The following is an 18,321-nucleotide window of genomic DNA, read 5'->3' as shown; positions in this document are numbered from 1 at the left end:
ACCTTGTGAAATGGAATCGAATCAGCTATAGAAATCAAAATTGATACCCAACTCTAGTCATGAACCATTCCCTGACCTGAAGGTGCAGGGAACAAGCTCTTTTGTCCACCATGAAAAATGCTAAAAACACACAGCAAGCTGGGGGGATACCAGGATACCCACCCAAAATATATATAGCTGTTACTGCTCAACCTCACACGCCAACTCAAGCTCTTTCCCCACCAGATAGGTGACGTTCCATGTCCCTATTGTAAGCCTTGGTAGCCAGGGATCGGTCCACCGTGGTGTCTACCTTGGCTCCTGCCCGGCACACACTGCACCCGACCCCTATGGCACCTCCTGCGGATGGTGGGTCTACAGGAAGATGGTCTCATGTCCCTTTTTTGGGCTGTGCCCGACCACCAGGCACTTGCCCTCCTTGCACCCTCCCCAGGCCTGGCTCCAGCGTGCTTAGCCCCCACAACTCTATCCCGGGCAGGGTAAACTGTTCCCTTGATGTTGTACCCATAGGGGTCTTCTTAATCGCTCTTTGTCTGGTCTCTGACCCAGGACCAATTTGTTATGGGAGACCCTACCACGAGGCAAAAAGCACCCTGACAACATAACCCATGGGATCTCTGGGACACACCAAATAGGTAGCCAGAGGGGTCAAATCGATGAGTATCACTATGTGAATCATGATTCCTTTTATAACTGAGGAACAGATGTGAGGTGAGACTGCTGTTCAACAGTGCTCATCCACACCTCCTCCCAAAACCTGCAATAACTAGTGTAATTAAAAAGGAGAGGTGAGTCAACATGCAACATGAGCAAAGCCACGTGAATGGCCCTCTTCTCCTTTTACTGAGCCAGCTAACCAACCTGCTCAATAAGGACCTTCATTTCCCACACCCCACCCAGTGACAAAACCCTGTGGAACCAAAGTGCTCAAGGTCAGCCCCCACTGTCCCCATCGTAAAGGGTTATTTAGAGCATGCAGATTGGCCCCAAGTCTCGGGGTGTCACGGCTGTGCAGCCGGTGTTTAAGGAATGGAACCAAAAGCAGACATGGGGGAAAACAAACTAAGGTTAACAAAAAGCGAGCCATTTATTTGGCTGAAAAACATGAAAACAAAAACAAAGCAAGGTGAACAGGGGGTGAGAACTAAAACTAAAACCTGAACTGGGAATAACCAGGAATGACATGAACATGATTTTGAGCAGGAGCATATGAGATGCTTTGAGACACAAACATGAACTTGAAACATGAACATGCCCTGAACAGAATCATGAAGTGACGTGGAGGAAGTAAAATAGATGATCTGTCAAAGACTGAATGAAAACGCACACACTAAATACACACAGCAGTTGATCAGGGGAAGTGGAAACACATCGGCAAACAGCTAACTGGAATGCACATAAGGAAGTCACAGGGGAAAACTAAAACTAAGCACACCGAACACAGAAACACAAGACTTTCAAAATAACACAGGAAACATAGACATGATAACACAGGCTTGACAACATGAAACACACAGACAAGAATGACAGACTAGCACAGAAGATCTAGATGAAACATCACCCAGAATAAAACTCAAGGCAAACTAATATTAACCCGAGAACTCAACATTATCTCTAAATATAACATAAGAAATGCAAAACATAAACTTAAATCTAAGTCTGTTTTTTTTTTTTTTTTGTCCGGTTTGTTTGTATAGATGTGAACACAGAAAATGCACTCAGGTGTGGACCAAAACAATCATGCTGCAAGCCTTTTGAGTATGTGGTCTTGCTACAATTCCAAACGAACACCAGAGCAGTTTGTCTATGGTGTAAGCGTGATTCAACCTCATCTGAACCAGGTGCTAAACAATAAAGTATTAGCTAATATATGTTTGTCATTAAACAGTCTATGGTTGGTATAGGCCTTTTTTATACATCAATCCAATACATCAAGAGAAGATTAACAAATTGAGATTTGGCTTGTGAGCTAAATTTGTAAATACTATTTTTGGTATGCTATTTAAAGCCTTGTGTATGCATAGCTGTTTTAGCATCCATTAACCAGGATTTAAAAAAATAGTAATGAAAATAATTCATCATTTACTTAAAAATGCATACCTCTGTTAAAAATTTGTTGAAATGTGTGATTTTATTCAAGGTCCAAATGTTCCACTACTGATAAGCAAGAGTGCTGTAAAAGGGAGAAAAGTGATGATGATTCTAAGGGACAGGGGCCCTAAAAAGAGTGCAGCAGTTAACTAGCCTTTTTTCTGACGCTGTCTCCCTCCCTCCACTCTTTATTTTGTAAAACAAAAAAAACCATGATTATAACCCACATATAACCCAGCATATATAATATATTATGCACACTGTGTATGAGTGCTGCAGGTGGTGATTTCTTTCTGTAAGGTAAAACTTATTAAAACCCAGTTCCACTAGGTCTCAAGACAGAGACATATTTTAGTTGGATATACTTTGAAAATTGATATTCAATTGATGCTGCCTATACTTAACATTATAAATAAAAACGTTGAAGCAGTAAACTTTTACACCCTACCTGTGGCTTTAATTAAAAAAAAAAATTTTTTAAAAATTGCTGTACTGGGGGATAAAAAATTGGTTTTCTAAAATAGTCTGTCAGTTAATTCAATACCATAATAGACTAAAGGTTACAAATTTTAAGTTATTTGAAGTCATATAATTAAGTATGTATGCACTTGTCATTTAATATGGTAAGATCCAGCTATCTACCTATCCTTTTCCTTTAGCTGAAACCTGGAAAATTAAAGGAAATTGTTGCTGTGCTCTCTCTCTCTCCTACATACATATATATATATATACATATATATAAAACAAAACACCCATCTCGCCCCTGCGGGCGGTTTATCCTTCAAGCTCGGGTCCTCTACCAGAGGCCTGGGAGCTTGAGGGTCCTGCGCAGTATCTTAGCTGTTCCCAGGACTGCGCTCTTCTGGACAGAGATCTCCGATGTTGTTCCCGGGATCTGCTGGAGCCACTCGCCTAGCTTGGGAGTCACCGCACCTAGTGCTCCGATTACCATGGGGACCACCGTTACCTTCACCCTCCACATCCTCTCGAGCTCTTCTCTGAGCCCTTGGTATTTCTCCAGCTTCTCGTGTTCCTTCTTCCTGATGTTGCTGTCATTCGGAACCGCTACATCGATCACTACGGCCGTCTTCTCCAGTTTGTCTACCACCACTATGTCCGGTTGGTTAGCCACCACCATTTTGTCCGTCTGTATCTGGAAGTCCCACAGGATCTTAGCTCGGTCATTCTCCATCACCCTTGGGGGCATCTCCCATTTTGACCTCGGGACTTCCAGGTTATACAGATGTTCCTGTACACTATGCCGGCCACTTGGTTATGGCGTTCCATGTATGCCTTGCCTGCTAGCATCTTGCACCCAGCTGTTATGTGCTGGATTGTTTCTGGGGCATCTTTACACAGCCTGCACCTGGGGTCTTGCCTGGTGTGATAGACCCCAGCCTCTATGGATCTTGTACTCAGAGCTTGTTCTTCTGCTGCCATGATTAGTGCCTCTGTGCTGTCTTTCAGTCCAGCTTTGTCCAGCCACTGGTAGGATTTCTGGATATCAGCCACCTCCTCTATCTGCCGGTGGTACATACCGTGCAGGGGCCTGTCCTTCCATGATGGTTCCTCGCCTTCCTCCTCTTTCTTGGGTTTCTGCTGCCTAAGGTATTCACTGAGCACACTGTCAGTTGGGGCCATCTTCGTGATGTATTCGTGGATGTTTCTTGTCTCATCCTGGACTGTGGTGCTGACACTCACCAGTCCCCGGCCCCCTTCCTTCCGCTTAGCGTACAGCCTCAGGGTGCTGGACTTGGGGTGAAACCCTCCATGCATGGTCAGGAGCTTTCTTGTCTTTATGTCAGTGGCTTCTATCTCCTCCTTTGGCCAGCCTATTACCCCAGCAGGGTACCTGATCACGGGCAGGGCGTAGGTGTTGATAGCCCTGATCTTGTTCTTACCGTTCAGCTGACTCCTCAGGACTTGCCTGACCCTCTGCAGGTACTTGGTGGTTGCAGCTTTCCTAGCGGCCTCTTCATGGTTCCCATTTGCCTGCGGGATCCCCAGGTACTTGTAACTGTCCTCTATGTCTGCAATGTTGCCTTCTGGTAGTTCAATCCCCTCAGTTCTGACTACCTTCCCTCTCTTTGTTACCATCCGACTACACTTCTCCAGCCCGAACGACAGGTATATATATATATATATATATATATATATATATATATAAATACCCTGCTCGCCCCTGCTGGTGGTCAATCCTTCAAGCTCAGGTCCTCTACCAGAGGCCCGGGAGCTTGAGGGTCCTGCGCAGTATCTTAGCTGTTCCTAGGACTGCGCTCTTCTGGGCAGAGATCTCCGATGTTGTTCCTGGGATCTGCTGGAGCCACTTGCCTAGTTTGGGAGTCACCGCACCGAATGCTCCTATTACCACTGGGACCACCGTTACCTTCACCCTCCACATCCTCTCAAGCTCTTCTCTGAGCCCTTGGTATTTCTCGAGCTTCTCATGTTCCTTCTTCCTGATGTACCGTCATTCAGAACCGCTACATCAATCACTACGGCTGTCTTCTTCAGTTTGTCTACCACCACTATGTCCGGTTGGTTAGCCACCACCATTTTGTCCGTCTGTATCTGTAAGTCTCACAGGATCTTAGCTCGGTCATTCTCCACCACCCTAGGGGGCGATGTGTACCACCGGCAGATAATGGAGGTGGCTGATATCCAGAAATCCTACCAGTGGCTGGACAAAGCCGGACTGAAAGACAGCACAGAGGCACTAATCATGGCAGCACAGGAACAAACTCTGAGCACAAGATCCATAGAGGCTGGGGTCTATCACACCAGGCAAGACCCCAGGTGCAGGCTGTGTAAAGATGCCCCTGAGACAATCCAGCACATAACTGCAGGGTGTAAGATGCTAGCAGCAGTAAGATGCTACATGGAACGCCATAACCTAGTGGCTGGCATAGTATACAGAAACGTCTGTGCTGAATATGGCCTGGAAGTTCCGAGGTCAAAATTGGAAAACCAGGGCACCCCGACGAGAAGAGGAACTAGAAGGCATCGGTGGGCAAGAGACGAAAATAGGGCATTGTTGGAATGCTACTACGCAAGTAACCCTGGCGGAAGGGGTTACATGAATAGGATGAGGGACCTATTGAAAAAAAAAAAAAAATATATATATATATATATATATATATATTTATAGATATAAATAAATATATATATATATATATATATATATATATATATATATATATATATATATATATATATATATTTATTTATTTATATCTATAAATATATATATATAGATAGATAGATAGATAGATTGCAAACCATGATCAGAGCGGAAAATGCTTGTCACTATACATGTAAAAATTAACACAACTTTTTTAAATTGAAGTAATTATACCCGTGAAGCATTTATTTTTCTACTTTAGCAACTTGTTTACAATACATTTTACATCATTTAGCATCCTGCTTGTGATAATAAATGTTCATGTTTATAAATATTTTTCTGCTTTATTTTGCATTACTTAAAGTAAAACAATATAAACATGCTGAGAGATGTGTTGTTGTTGATAAATTGTTCTTATACATACAAAATCCAGAGCTACTACACAGAAAAGTGAATACATATCACATGTACCAATCGTCCCAGCTCCCTGAATTACTCTCCTCAACCTCTCCTTCTGCAGTCAAATCTGCTTGTCATTCCAGTTTCTTTGTCTAATTAAAGGAACATTCATATTCCTTTTCCTTTTTGAACTCATACTGGGAGAAAAAAAAGGCATAAAAAGGAAAAAAAAAAGACTCACCAAACAAACGAAGACCAGTTTTTGGTTAACCGTGCCATTACACAAGGAGAAGTAAGGATACTTTTTAGAATGTGCAGCAGAGGAAGCCTCACTTCATGGATTCACTTTGTTAGAGTTCGGTGAGTAGAGCTCAAGCGCGTGGAACCAAAACATGTGAATGGAAACAGCAAAAAGATGCTTCTTATGTGTGAGATTTAAACTTTTATCGGAGCTGTTTAGTTTTACATTCACTTTGTGGTTTGCTTACATACTTAATAATGAACTCCATGGCTGAACAAAGACAAGTGCACACCCCGCAGAAACCACGCACAGCAGACAGACAAAACAAATCGAGTGTGTGTGTGCATCCCTGTGTGCACTACATGTGAGCCCTTGTGTGTGGCCTGCTTTGTATTCAAAGTGACATTTTAAGCCGTTTAGTTGTCACTCACCAGCACAGCAGCACAGCGTTGATGACCACCACCCCCCCTTGGGGGTTTTGGTACGACCCACTGGAGCTTTGCCTGTTAATAAGGGTCCTGCCATGTCCAGTGGGCAGGGGGGGTTGACAGGATAAGTGGCTATCCTGGTGGGAGTGACACAGCTGAGTAAGTCTGGAGTCTCTGATGTGATGTCTAATAAGATCTTAAAGGAGTGAAAATAAAAAAAAAGCAGTTTAGAAGCAGAAGGCCAGTTAACAGAAAGTCATTTGAAGCTCATGTTAAGTTTTCTGCAGTGACACACAGTCAATCACACTTGTGAAATTCCCCACAGTAACGCTTAACAAGTTTAGTCTTTTATCTGGGCAGCTGACAGTGTCACATGAAAACATAACACCACGGTTGTTTCCTATGCAGAAACCCAGCATGTATGAAAGCATTCAGGGTCTCAACAAAAGTTTTTCTTTAATGCTCAACAAGAGGTTGTCTTCAAAAGGACAAACTGAGTTAATCCACTTTCCCAGCATCTTTATCTTTTTGCTATTATCCATTGCACTTCATTTTCAGATTCTCTAACATACTGTTCACAGGATATTAGTACTATGTATTTAATCACGATATGCTATCAGTTTCCACTGTGGTTCTGATTGTAATACAGGTTTTCCAAAAGGGACAAACCTCCTTTTAAATTGTCACAAGAAGATACTGCAAGTAAATGTCTGGATATTATGTGAAAGTACAGTGTAGCTATTAGTAAAACTTTGTGCCAGTGTGCAACCAGAAATGTTATTTCTCATAACTTTTTTCCTCAATAAAAAGCTGCATAAAATTCCCCTCTCGCCCCTGCGGGCGGTCTATCCTTCAAGCTCGGATCCTCTACCAGAGGTCTGGGAGCTTGTGGGTCCTGCCCAGTATCTTTGTTGTTCCCAGGACTGGACTCTTCTGGACAGAGATCTTGGATGTTGTTCCTCAGATCTGCTGGAGACACTCGCCTAGCTTGTGGGTCACTGCACTGAGCATATCCTGGTCAAAAATCACTCCAAGGTTCCTCACAGTGTTACTGGAGGCCAAGGTAATGCCATCCAGAGTAAGAATCTGGTTAGATACCATATTTCTAAGATTTTCTAAGAGTACAATAACCTCAGTTTGATCTGAATGAAGAAGCAGAAAGTTAGAGGCCATCCAGGTCCTTATGTCTTTGTCATGGTCCTGGGTCGTTTGACCCAGCGTTTTGTGTTTCATTTTGGTATCACCTTGTGTTTTGTGTTAATTCTTATTTTGTATTAGTTCTTAGGGTTTGGTTCTTGTGTTTAGTGTTTTAGTGTTCGCCCTTCTGTGCTCTGTTCGTGTCCCTAAGTTAGTGTTGTAGAACAGTTTGTGAATTTCCTGTTTTACTTTGAAAGTCTGAGTCTCGTGTCTCATGATGTCAATTAGGATCAGCTGTGTCTCCCTCCTGTTTGGGCAATTCCTTATTCCCTTCCGTGTGTATTTATAGTGTGTGTCTACCTGTGCTCATGGTTGGTTCATGGTTGGTCATCTCCGCGTCTCTCTGCTCCACATTCTGCTCTCCATTCCCAGCTCTTCATCCCCTGCGTAACCTCCTTATGTTTTTCCCTGCATGTGACTTTGTGAGTTATGGTTTCGGGTCTTGTTTATTATTAGTTTTCCCCAGTTTAGGTTTGTTTAGTTCTGCCCTCGCCTTTGTTATTTGTCGTTTACTGTAAATAAACTCACTCGCATCACCGCCGCTGTCTGCAACTTGGGTCCTCCTTCACTTCACCACACGACTGCTGCCCCAGCCGTGACAGTCTTTAAGACATTCCTGCAGTTTAACTTGGTGTGTGTTATCTGGCTTCATGGGTAGATAGAGTTGGGTGTCATCTGCTTAGCAGTGAAAATGTATGCTATGCTGTTACGACTCTGCATTGTATGTGTTTGTTTTGTGCAATCAACACATCTAGTTATGTTAATACAGCTGTGCCGGGGCCCTGCTGTGATTGGTGCACAGCTCCGGAGTGACTAGTTCCATCTGAAGGACCTGCCTGTTAAATTGAGGCTGGAGCGCCGTGGCGAGAGAGGTTCTTGCGTTTCTCCCAATGTCCGAGCAGTATGCCTGTGACAGCCGCTGGCTGCCGTCACTTTGTGACAGTTGAGGAAGTGGAGTGGGTAGGGGTGACCTACCGTTTATTTTGATCACCCATTTTCTCCTGTTTTGAGTAAGTTAAGGAGGTCAGACTCTGTCTTTATTTTTGACTTTTGTTTTGGTAAGGGGTGTGTAGATTCGTTCACCCTGAAGTGTTGATACTCCCTTTTTTATCACATTGTAAATAAATCACATTTTAACGAACTGATTTGTTTCCTGTCACAGCTTGGGTCTTGGGGAGGGGAGCGACAGCTTCACTCATGTCCACTAGGGGCCTAGGATCCGTCTAGGGGCCGGATCGTATGATACTGCCTAAGGGAAGCATGTACAGGGTGGGCCATTTATATGGATACACCGTAATAACATGGGAATGGTTGGTGATATTAAAGTTTGTGGCACATTAGTATATGTGAGGGGGCAAACTCCTCAAGATGGGTGGTGACCATGGTGGCCATTTAGAAGTCGGCCATCTTGGATACAACTTTTGTTTTTTCAATAGGAAGAGGGCCATGTGACACATCAGACTTATTGGTAATGTCACAAGAAAAACAACGGTGTGCTTGGTTTCAACGTAACTTTATTCTTTCATGAGTTATTTACAAGTTTCTCTTTGTTCACAGCCATTGACATGTCGAAGAGGTTAACACGTGAGGAGCGGATCGAAATCGTGTTGATACCTGGTGAACGCAGTAACCGGGTCATTGCAGCAGATTTCAATGCAAGACACCCTACGAGACCACCCATCTCCCATGCTACAGTTAGCAAAGTGCTTGCTAAGTTTCGTGAAACTGGATCAGTGTTGGATTTGCCAAAATGTGGACGCAAGAAAACTGTCACTAATGAAGAAACATCAGTGGCTGTCCTAGCTGCATTCAGCAAGAGCCCACAGCGTAGCACTCGCCGCATGTCACTGGAGAGTGGCATTAGTCGAACATCCCTTCGGCGGATATTAGCTACTCACAAATGGCACCCTTACAAACTCCAGCTACTGCAGCATCTCAACGAGGATGACCCAGATCGGCGCGAGGAATTTGCAGAATGGGCAAAACAAAAATTGGAACAGGACCCTCAGTTCACGCAGAAGATTTTGTTCAGTGATGAGGCAAACTTTTATGTGAATAGTGAAGTTAACAAACAAAACCACCGCTATTGGTCTGACACTAACCCACATTGGATGGATCCCTCCAAGACTGTTGGACCAACAAAAATGATGGTTTGGTGTGGTATATGGGGTACAACGATAGTGGGTCCATTCTTCATCAATGGTAACCTCAAGGCCACTGGATATTTGAAATTGCTACATGATGATGTGTTTCCCTCTTTATGCACTGAAGCTGGCACGTTCCCTGAGTTTTTCCAGCAAGATGGTGCACCACCACATTATGGGTGCCAGGTCCAAGCATTCCTAGATGAACAGTTTCCTGGAAAGTGGATTGGTCGTCGTGGGCCAGTTGAATGGCCCCCAAGGTCTCCTGATCTGACCCCCTTAGACTTTTATCTTTGGGGTCATCTGAAGGCAATTGTCTATGGTGTGAAGATACGAGATGTGCAGCACCTGAAACTACGGATACTGGATGCCTGTGCTGGCATTTCTCCTGCGGTGTTGCTATCAGTGTGTGGAGAGTGGGAGAAGAGGGTTGCATTGACAATCCAACACAATGGGCAGCACATTGAACACATTTTATAAGTGGTCAGAAACTTGTAAATAACTCATGAAAGAATAAAGTTACGTTGAAACCAAGCACACCATTGTTTTTCTTGTGACATTACCAATAAGTTTGATGTGTCACATGGCCCTCTTCCTATTGAAAAAACAAAAGTTGTATCCAAGATGGCCGACTTCTAAATGGCCACCATGGTCACCACCCATCTTGAGGAGTTTGCCCCCTCACATATACTAATGTGCCACAAACAAGACTTTAATATCACCAACCATTCCCATGTTATTACGGTGTATCCATATAAATGGCCCACCCTGTATAGTGTAAACAGAATTGTCACAAGGGAAATAAGACAGTTATCAAGAACCATTTCGAAGTGACCTAAAATCAACAGGAAAAAACAGATTAAACAACATTAGTTGTTCTATGTACAGAAGTATGTTAGATTAGTGGAAAATGAGAGTGAAAGGAGAAAATAAGAAACACGTAGAAACACAGCTACGTTACTGTAGCTATAGATCACTTAACTCAGTGCCAGCCGTGTCGTGGTGTCGTGATTAAGCAGCCTGCAGCCCAGGAGCCTCATTGTAGGAAATTTTTTTCAGATTGGGAACAAAACCTTGCATCGCTCCAGGATTTCCTTCATTGATACTGAAGTCCATTCAAACAATTGGTCTATTGGTCTGAGACTGTGTCCATCTGCTTGTTTCCCTCCCAAATGATGTGTGGGACTAACATTAGCATTACTAATTTAGGTGTGAAAATGGATCCCAGCCTAAAACTTGACCAACATGTCAATACCGTTGTTAAGTCCTTCTTTCTGTTGAGGTAACTACCAAAAATTAACTGCTGCTGCATCACCCTTACATGCTGTCACATGCTCTTACATCAGCTAACCAGGTGATTTTGACATGTTATAAATCCCGAGGAGACTGAGCTTTTTCAGCTTTGGCTCCCAAAATGTGGAATGAGCTGCCTCTGGAGGTCAGGCAGGCTCCATCCCTCGCTGTTTTTAAAACTAGTTCACAAACACACCTTTTCTCCTTGGCTAACCCAGTGTGAGTTGTCATATGTGTTAAACTTTTTACCCTTTGTATGTACTTGTACTGATTTATTCTTTTGTTCTCTTATTTTTTATTTTGGTAAAGTACTTGGGCCAGCTATTATGTAGTGCTTTAGAAATAAAGTGAAAGTGCACGATGAAAAGAAATATTTTGAATTGCGAGTGCGCCTGCTCTCACCCTCTCTGCCGGATGCCGGGCAGTTCTTGGGCGCCTGACGCCCAGTTCTTGGATTTTGCCACCGTGCAATCTCACCATCTGGCCACGGGCGCTGCATCTGGGGCTTCACAGACACATACACAAATACACACGCATACTTGCACAAAACACAAGATTGTTGATTGGTGTATGCTTTTTAATTATTTTTTTGTGTTCCAGGTGTTGTATGGTTATGTTTTTTTTTCTTACAAATGCAGCAGTTTGTGATCCATTGTGAGTTTCTATTTGGTTTTATTTGTTTTTGTTGTCTTTTTTTTAACCTGTCCTGTTCAGCAGTTGTAGTAACAGAATAATGGTCTGAATGCTTCGTTGTGCCAAACATATTTGATTTCCAAGAGGATCACCATAGACTCTCTGTAGGCTTGTCTTGTTAATGGTTTTATTTTATTTATTTATTTTATTTTATTATTCATATTACTGTCTGTGTGGATATTGTGCTGGAGCGGACAGGGGGTTAAGGCAAAGGATGGAAGAAGAAAGTGGAGGAATAGAAAAAGAGAGAGAAAAGAATGGGGGTGGGGGGGAAGTCGAGGATGAAAAAAACAAAAATGCTGGGTCTTTAACTGCTGCACCTGTAACAAAGCACACTCAAATGATATACAACACCTTGTAGTGGTTTGACCTATCTTTAGAAATCACGTTAGACACTCAGATCAACTCCTGCAATAGATTCATGCATAACTTAGTCACATGGCCCCTGAGTTTTTCGACAGATTATTAAATAACATGCAATAAGGAAAAAAACAACTCAACAAAAAAGTGGTTCATAAGAGAAAAAATATATTAAAAACCACAGCTTCAAATAGAAGTGTAGTTCCAGCTAACTCAGTTCATTTATAAAGGAAAAAGACAGACAGAAACTGCACAGAGACACACATCCATCCATAATTACCCCACCCTCTAAAGTGTGGACGGACAGAATTTATAAAGCTCATCTTGGAAAGCAAATGTGTTGCACTACATCGCATTCAGATCACAGTTGTGATTGCAAAAGCTTCCAGATAAGACCGGCTAAAAAAAAAAGGAAAGTTTGCCTGGGACTTTCATTTATCAGACACAAGTAATCAGCACATCATTAGGTCAGTCAAGTGCACCACCTCAGCGGCTTAAAGTATCAGCTTAGCCACCGTAATTTCTTAATTTCCCTCCAGCCAGCCCCCATTTTAGAAACTGTGGCACCAGTGTGAGACAAATAGTTTCATCAGAATACAACCCTACAAATGTACGCAAGAAATGAACTGTATGACTCCAGTGAGAAAAACATTACTCCATCATGATGGCCAATAGCAGACAGTCGGTAGTATTGCAGGATACGTTTTTTTCACCTGTCTCGAGCAAAGACTACTTGGACATCTATCCATGCTGGAAAAATGAAGATAGAAGAGAAACGACACATTTTGGGGACTTGTGATCCATATTTTGCCCCAGAGCTTTATATAAATCCCTGAAAGCTATCAAAGTGAGGACAGCTACATGTATTTTCAATCGAAATGAGTGCTGCTGCTGCTGTGTGGGAGGTGAAGAACAAAATGTTCATAGTTAAAGTAAAAGTAAATGATCTTACGTTTTGTTGAATTGGACAAAAACTGTACAGTGTAGGACCAAAAAAGTTCAGGCAGCATTAATTTGTCACATTAATGTTGTGTCATAGTAAAATTGACCAAGTATTTTTCCAATGTCAAGTAAATCATTCTTTCACTTTAAATGAACTGCCACAGATAGCCTGGATTAGCAGGTGTGTACTCACATGTTAGTGCCATAAGCTAAGCCATATGTGAGTTTAGACCCTTTTTGGTAGTGTTTAAGCAAATTTCATCAGAGCACCCCTAAAAATAACGATATTAATAGTAGTAATAATAGCGCATTTTAGTATTATTTTCTGCTTATCGTATTCAAATGTTATATTTTCCTAACTTGTCTATGCCAACAGTACAGGACAGAATGAAAACAGGTTACAGTACACTAGCAGAGGTCTTGCTGCTTCAACAGTGTGGCTTATTTCAATAAGGCTGCAGAAGAAACGCGATAAAGAGGTAATTTCATGACACAACTCAGTGATGCAGATTTAAAACACACTTTAACTGAAGTATAGCAAAATTTCAAACTGTTCTGATAATGCAGAGACGTTGGTGTTTCTGCTTATTTGTACTTGTTCAAGATCCAAGTGACAGCAAGTCAAAAGCAGAGAGGGAGAGAGCAAAAAAAAAAAAAACAATAAGAGTGGACATGTAGTCCAAATATCACATAACTAGTGTGCTGTACTGATATCAATTGTGGATCCCCCAATCTGCTCTGTATATGTTATTCATCAATAGGTGGGCATGTTCAGTAGCTTTGAGTTCATGTGAAAACCATAGATTGCCAGTGCTGTTGTAACTGTGTTAAGGGATTACAGGAAAAATAATTGTCACTGTTTACTTCCAAAGCCAGAAACTTTTTTGTTCTTAGAGGTCACTATTTCTGGAAAAGTTTGCGGAACTCTGTTACAAACTGAGATTTCTTAGCTTTGTAAACCAAACAAATTAAAGCAGTATTTTTTTTTTTAAAAAGTCTTCATTTCTACCGAGTAGACAATGGGAAAACAGCGCATCATATCTCTATGATCCTACATGTGGCAGCATGACTTGTCAAGAAGGTGCTACTGGAGAAAATAGTGATGGGTTCCTTTTTGCTTCACTGATCAGGCAAAATTAGGCTTGTGAACGATTAGCCTTTGCAGAGGAGAACATGCTTCTACCCAGGATGTGTTTTAGCATTTTAAACAAAGGCAAAAATGAAACATGAGTGAGCAAGTACATTGTGCATCTACTTACTAGTTGTATGCAAGCTTACTGTAATCGTGGAAGTAGTTTTTTTCTTTTAGAAAAGGGTCAAGTCATTCAATTTCCGATTAGGATGGAAAACCAATAGCTCACTTTATAGATATACTTAAATTCTTCTCTTTCATATTGCATAATGTATGTTTGGCAACTCGTGCACATGCACAGGCGCAACTACAGTGGCTTGCAAAAGTATTCGGCCCCCTTGAACTTTTCCACATTTTGTCACATTACAGCCACAAACATGAATCAATTTTATTGGAATTCCACGTGAAAGACCAATACAAAGTGGTGTACACGTGAGAAGTGGAACGAAAATCATACATGATTCCAAACATTTTTTACAAATAAATAACTGCAAAGTGGGGTGTGCATAATTATTCAACCCCCTGAGTCAATACTTTGTAGAACCACCTTTTGCTGCAATTACAGCTGCCAGTCTTTTAGGGTATGTCTCTACCAGCTTTGCACATCTAGAGACTGAAATTCTTGCCCATTCTTCTTTGCAAAACAGCTCCAGCTCAGTCAGATTAGATGGACAGCGTTTGTGAACAGCAGTTTTCAGATCTTGCCACAGATTCTGGATTGGATTTAGATCTGGACTTTGACTGGGCCATTCTAACACATGGATATGTTTTGTTTGAAACCATTCCATTGTTGCCCTGGCTTTATGTTTAGGGTCGTTGTCCTGCTGGAAGGTGAACCTCCGCCCCAGTCTCAAGTCTTTTGCAGACTCCAAGAGGTTTTCTTCCAAGATTGCTGTGTATTTGGTTCCATCCATCTTCCCATCAACTCTGACCAGCTTCCCTGTCCCTGCTGAAGAGAAGCACCCCCAGAGCATGATGCTGCCACCACCATATTTGATAGTGGGGATGGTGTGTTCAGAGTGATGTGCAGTGTTAGTTTTCCGCCACACACAGCGTTTTGCATTTTGGCCAAAAAGTTCCATTTTGGTCTCATCTGACCAGAGCACCTTCTTCCACATGTTTGCTGTGTCCCCCACATGGCTTGTGGCAAACTGCAAACGGGACTTCTTATGGTTTTCTGTTAACAATGGCTTTCTTCTTGCCACTCTTCCATAAAGGCCAACTTTGTGCAGTGCACGACTAATAGTTGTCCTATGGACAGATTCCCCCACCTGAGCTGTAGATCTCTGCAGCTCGTCCAGAGTCACCATGGGCCTCTTGGCTGCATTTCTGATCAGCGCTCTCCTTGTTTGGCCTGTGAGTTTAGGTGGACGGCCTCGTCTTGGTAGGTTTACAGTTGTGCCATACTCCTTCCATTTCTGAATGATCGCTTGAACAGTGCTCCGTGGGATGTTCAAGGCTTGGGAAATCTTTTTGTAGCCTAAGCCTGCTTTAAATTTCTCAATAACTTTATCCCTGACCTGTCTGGTGTGTTCTTTGGACTTCATGGTGTTGTTGCTCCCAATATTCTCTTAGACAACCTCTGAGGACGTCACAGAGCAGCTGTATTTGTACTGACATTAGATTACACACAGGTGCACTCTATTTAGTCATTAGCACTCATCAGGCAATGTCTATGGGCAACTGACTGCACTCAGACCAAAGGGGGCTGAATAATTACGCACACCCCACTTTGCAGTTATTTATTTGTAAAAAATGTTTGGAATCATGTATGATTTTCGTTCCACTTCTCACGTGTGCACCACTTTGTGTTGGTCTTTCACGTGGAATTCCAATAAAATTGATTCATGTTTGTGGCTGTAATGTGACAAAATGTGGAAAAGTTCAAGGGGGCCGAATACTTTTGCAAGCCACTGTATATTTCAGTTATATCAAGAACCTCTTTTCCTCAGAAACTTAGTTGCTCAAACCACATTTACACACGTCTAGTTTGCCTGCATACACATGCATACTCACACACAGCCTTGCTGCCAAATTGCTGAACACTCGGGGGCAACAGGAAGACAGATGTTTAAACAATAAGCAGCGCCCCTCAGAGGAAGGACGCGGATAGGCTGCAGCTTTTATTTGACTGAGGAAAAAAAATTGGCTCCAGGCTGCTTGTAACCCTATCACGTATATGAGCCCAGCAATTAGTGTGACAGTGCTGCGCTCACACACATTAGTATGACTTCACCTTTGAGTATATATGCATGTGGTCTAAGTAGGAAGCTGAGTAACTGTGAATACCACAAAACAGGAATCAATTAAAACCCAGATGTTTTGACAATGAGAATGCGAGCTAGAGGAGGTTTTGCATTGTTAAACAGATGGCAGTTATATTTTTTCCTTTCATAAAAAATTTACATGATAAAAATGAAAAAGCTGACAAAAAAATCAGAAGGCTAAAAACATTTGTATAAATGAAATGGCTGGATAGACTCAATACTGGCTGTCATTTATTCAGTGAGAAGAGGAGGTGAGATTCTAAGTGTCAGTGAATGTAGTGGTGTGTTATCTAACGGGAACCTCAAGGTCTAGAAAGGACATCGCCTCTGTCCTATGAAGTGCCACAGTAGCTTGTTTTTCAAAACTGATACAGTCCAGACTGTTGTTTGTTTTTTAACCCCTGCATCCATCCATCCATCCACTCATCTTTGCTTATCCACTTCAGTGTTGTAGGGAGAAAGTTGGAGCCCTTCCCAGCTGTCATGCTCTAAGAGGCTGAACACACCTGCATTCTATTTTTTAATGTGTGTGTTTTTAACTTGTTAATAAATGCCAATGTAATTAAAATTGCTTGTAAAACACTTAAATTACTCACTCTATAGCAGAAAGAATATAAAGCTTTTTTTCCAAAGTAAATAAAGCTTACAGTCACACTGTGTACAAGCTAAAACTTTCTGCTTCTTTCTTTACAGAAGCACTTGGAGGGTTTTTAGGTCTCACATTAGCTTAATGGTTTGATTTTGATTAGATGGTAAAAAATGAGAAACCCCCCCCCCCAAACATCACAGTGTCCCCCCAAAACTTTGGCAATTTCTTTCTTTCTTATTCTTTTTTATGCAAAAAAAAGTCAGAAAATGTTTAAATTAATAAAATGCAGTTTGTAACAGTCTGTATCTGCTTTCATCATTTTAATCCATCAACACAGCTGAGAAACATATTACTTATTTCATCTCACTTTCATTTTATTTATATTGTGTCAGTTATGAATCCTGTAAAATTAAAGAGAGAACTCCAATGATCAGATGTTCCCCTAACAGTGACTCTCATGTCTGCACTAGGTGCCATAATAGCGAATAAAAATATATGATAAGACACAATAACATTAAATAAACTGGTAGTTTTTAAATAAATAAATAATAATTCAATAAGAATTCTCAATAGAAAAAAACTCCCTGAAAAGCCTTCAGTTAATCCAAAATGCTGCAGCTTGAGTACTGACAGGGACTAGAAAGAGAGAGCAGATTTCTCCTGTATTGGCTTCTTTTGACTAGTTCCCAGAATCAAGTTTAAAGACATTTTTCCTCACATACAAGGTCTTGAAAAATCAGGTCCAATCTGATCTTTAAGACCTCGTAGTACCATATCACCCCATTAGAGCACTTTTCTCTCAGACTGCTTGTAGTTTTTAAAAGGAAAACGGGAGGCAAAGTTAATCATTCTAACGTCCGTGACGACGATGTGGGTTAGTCCTGTGACAGGCTGGCGACCTGGAGTACCTTGGCTGTTGCTCTATGGTAGCTGGGCTCCAGCACCCCTGAATTTGATGATGAAGAGGAAGGTCAACATATTTATACTCCTTCCCTGTACTGTAGCACAGTGCTCCGTATCTTTGTGGAAAATAGCAATACAGATGCCAAGATGAATGATTCTAAAGGACCCATATTCCTAGATATTTTTACTTTTATGTGGCCTGTATGTGGCCTGTATCCTGGATCATCTCCATCAGAAGCTTTGGAGATTCATGACGGGCAGGAACGGATTGGACTAACATTTTACTGCACCTGCATCATTAGCTTTTGCATTTGGACAAGCAGAGAAATCTGTTTTTGCTGTTTAACTTTTTCTTTTTACTACAGATTTTAACACAGGGCAGTTATGACTTCATCATAAGCAGTAGTTACACTATTTGCTCTGGTCCTGTTTGATACAACTGTAACCACTTTTAAAGGACCCATGGTTTAAATGGTATTCCTCCCTGACTATCTGAGAAAGTGCCCTTTGTTCTTTAAAGA

This window comes from Pelmatolapia mariae, linkage group LG6 (genome assembly GCF_036321145.2).
Source record: "Pelmatolapia mariae isolate MD_Pm_ZW linkage group LG6, Pm_UMD_F_2, whole genome shotgun sequence".
Lineage (NCBI taxonomy): Eukaryota > Metazoa > Chordata > Actinopteri > Cichliformes > Cichlidae > Pelmatolapia > Pelmatolapia mariae.
Note: the sequence above shows the minus strand (reverse complement) of the source record.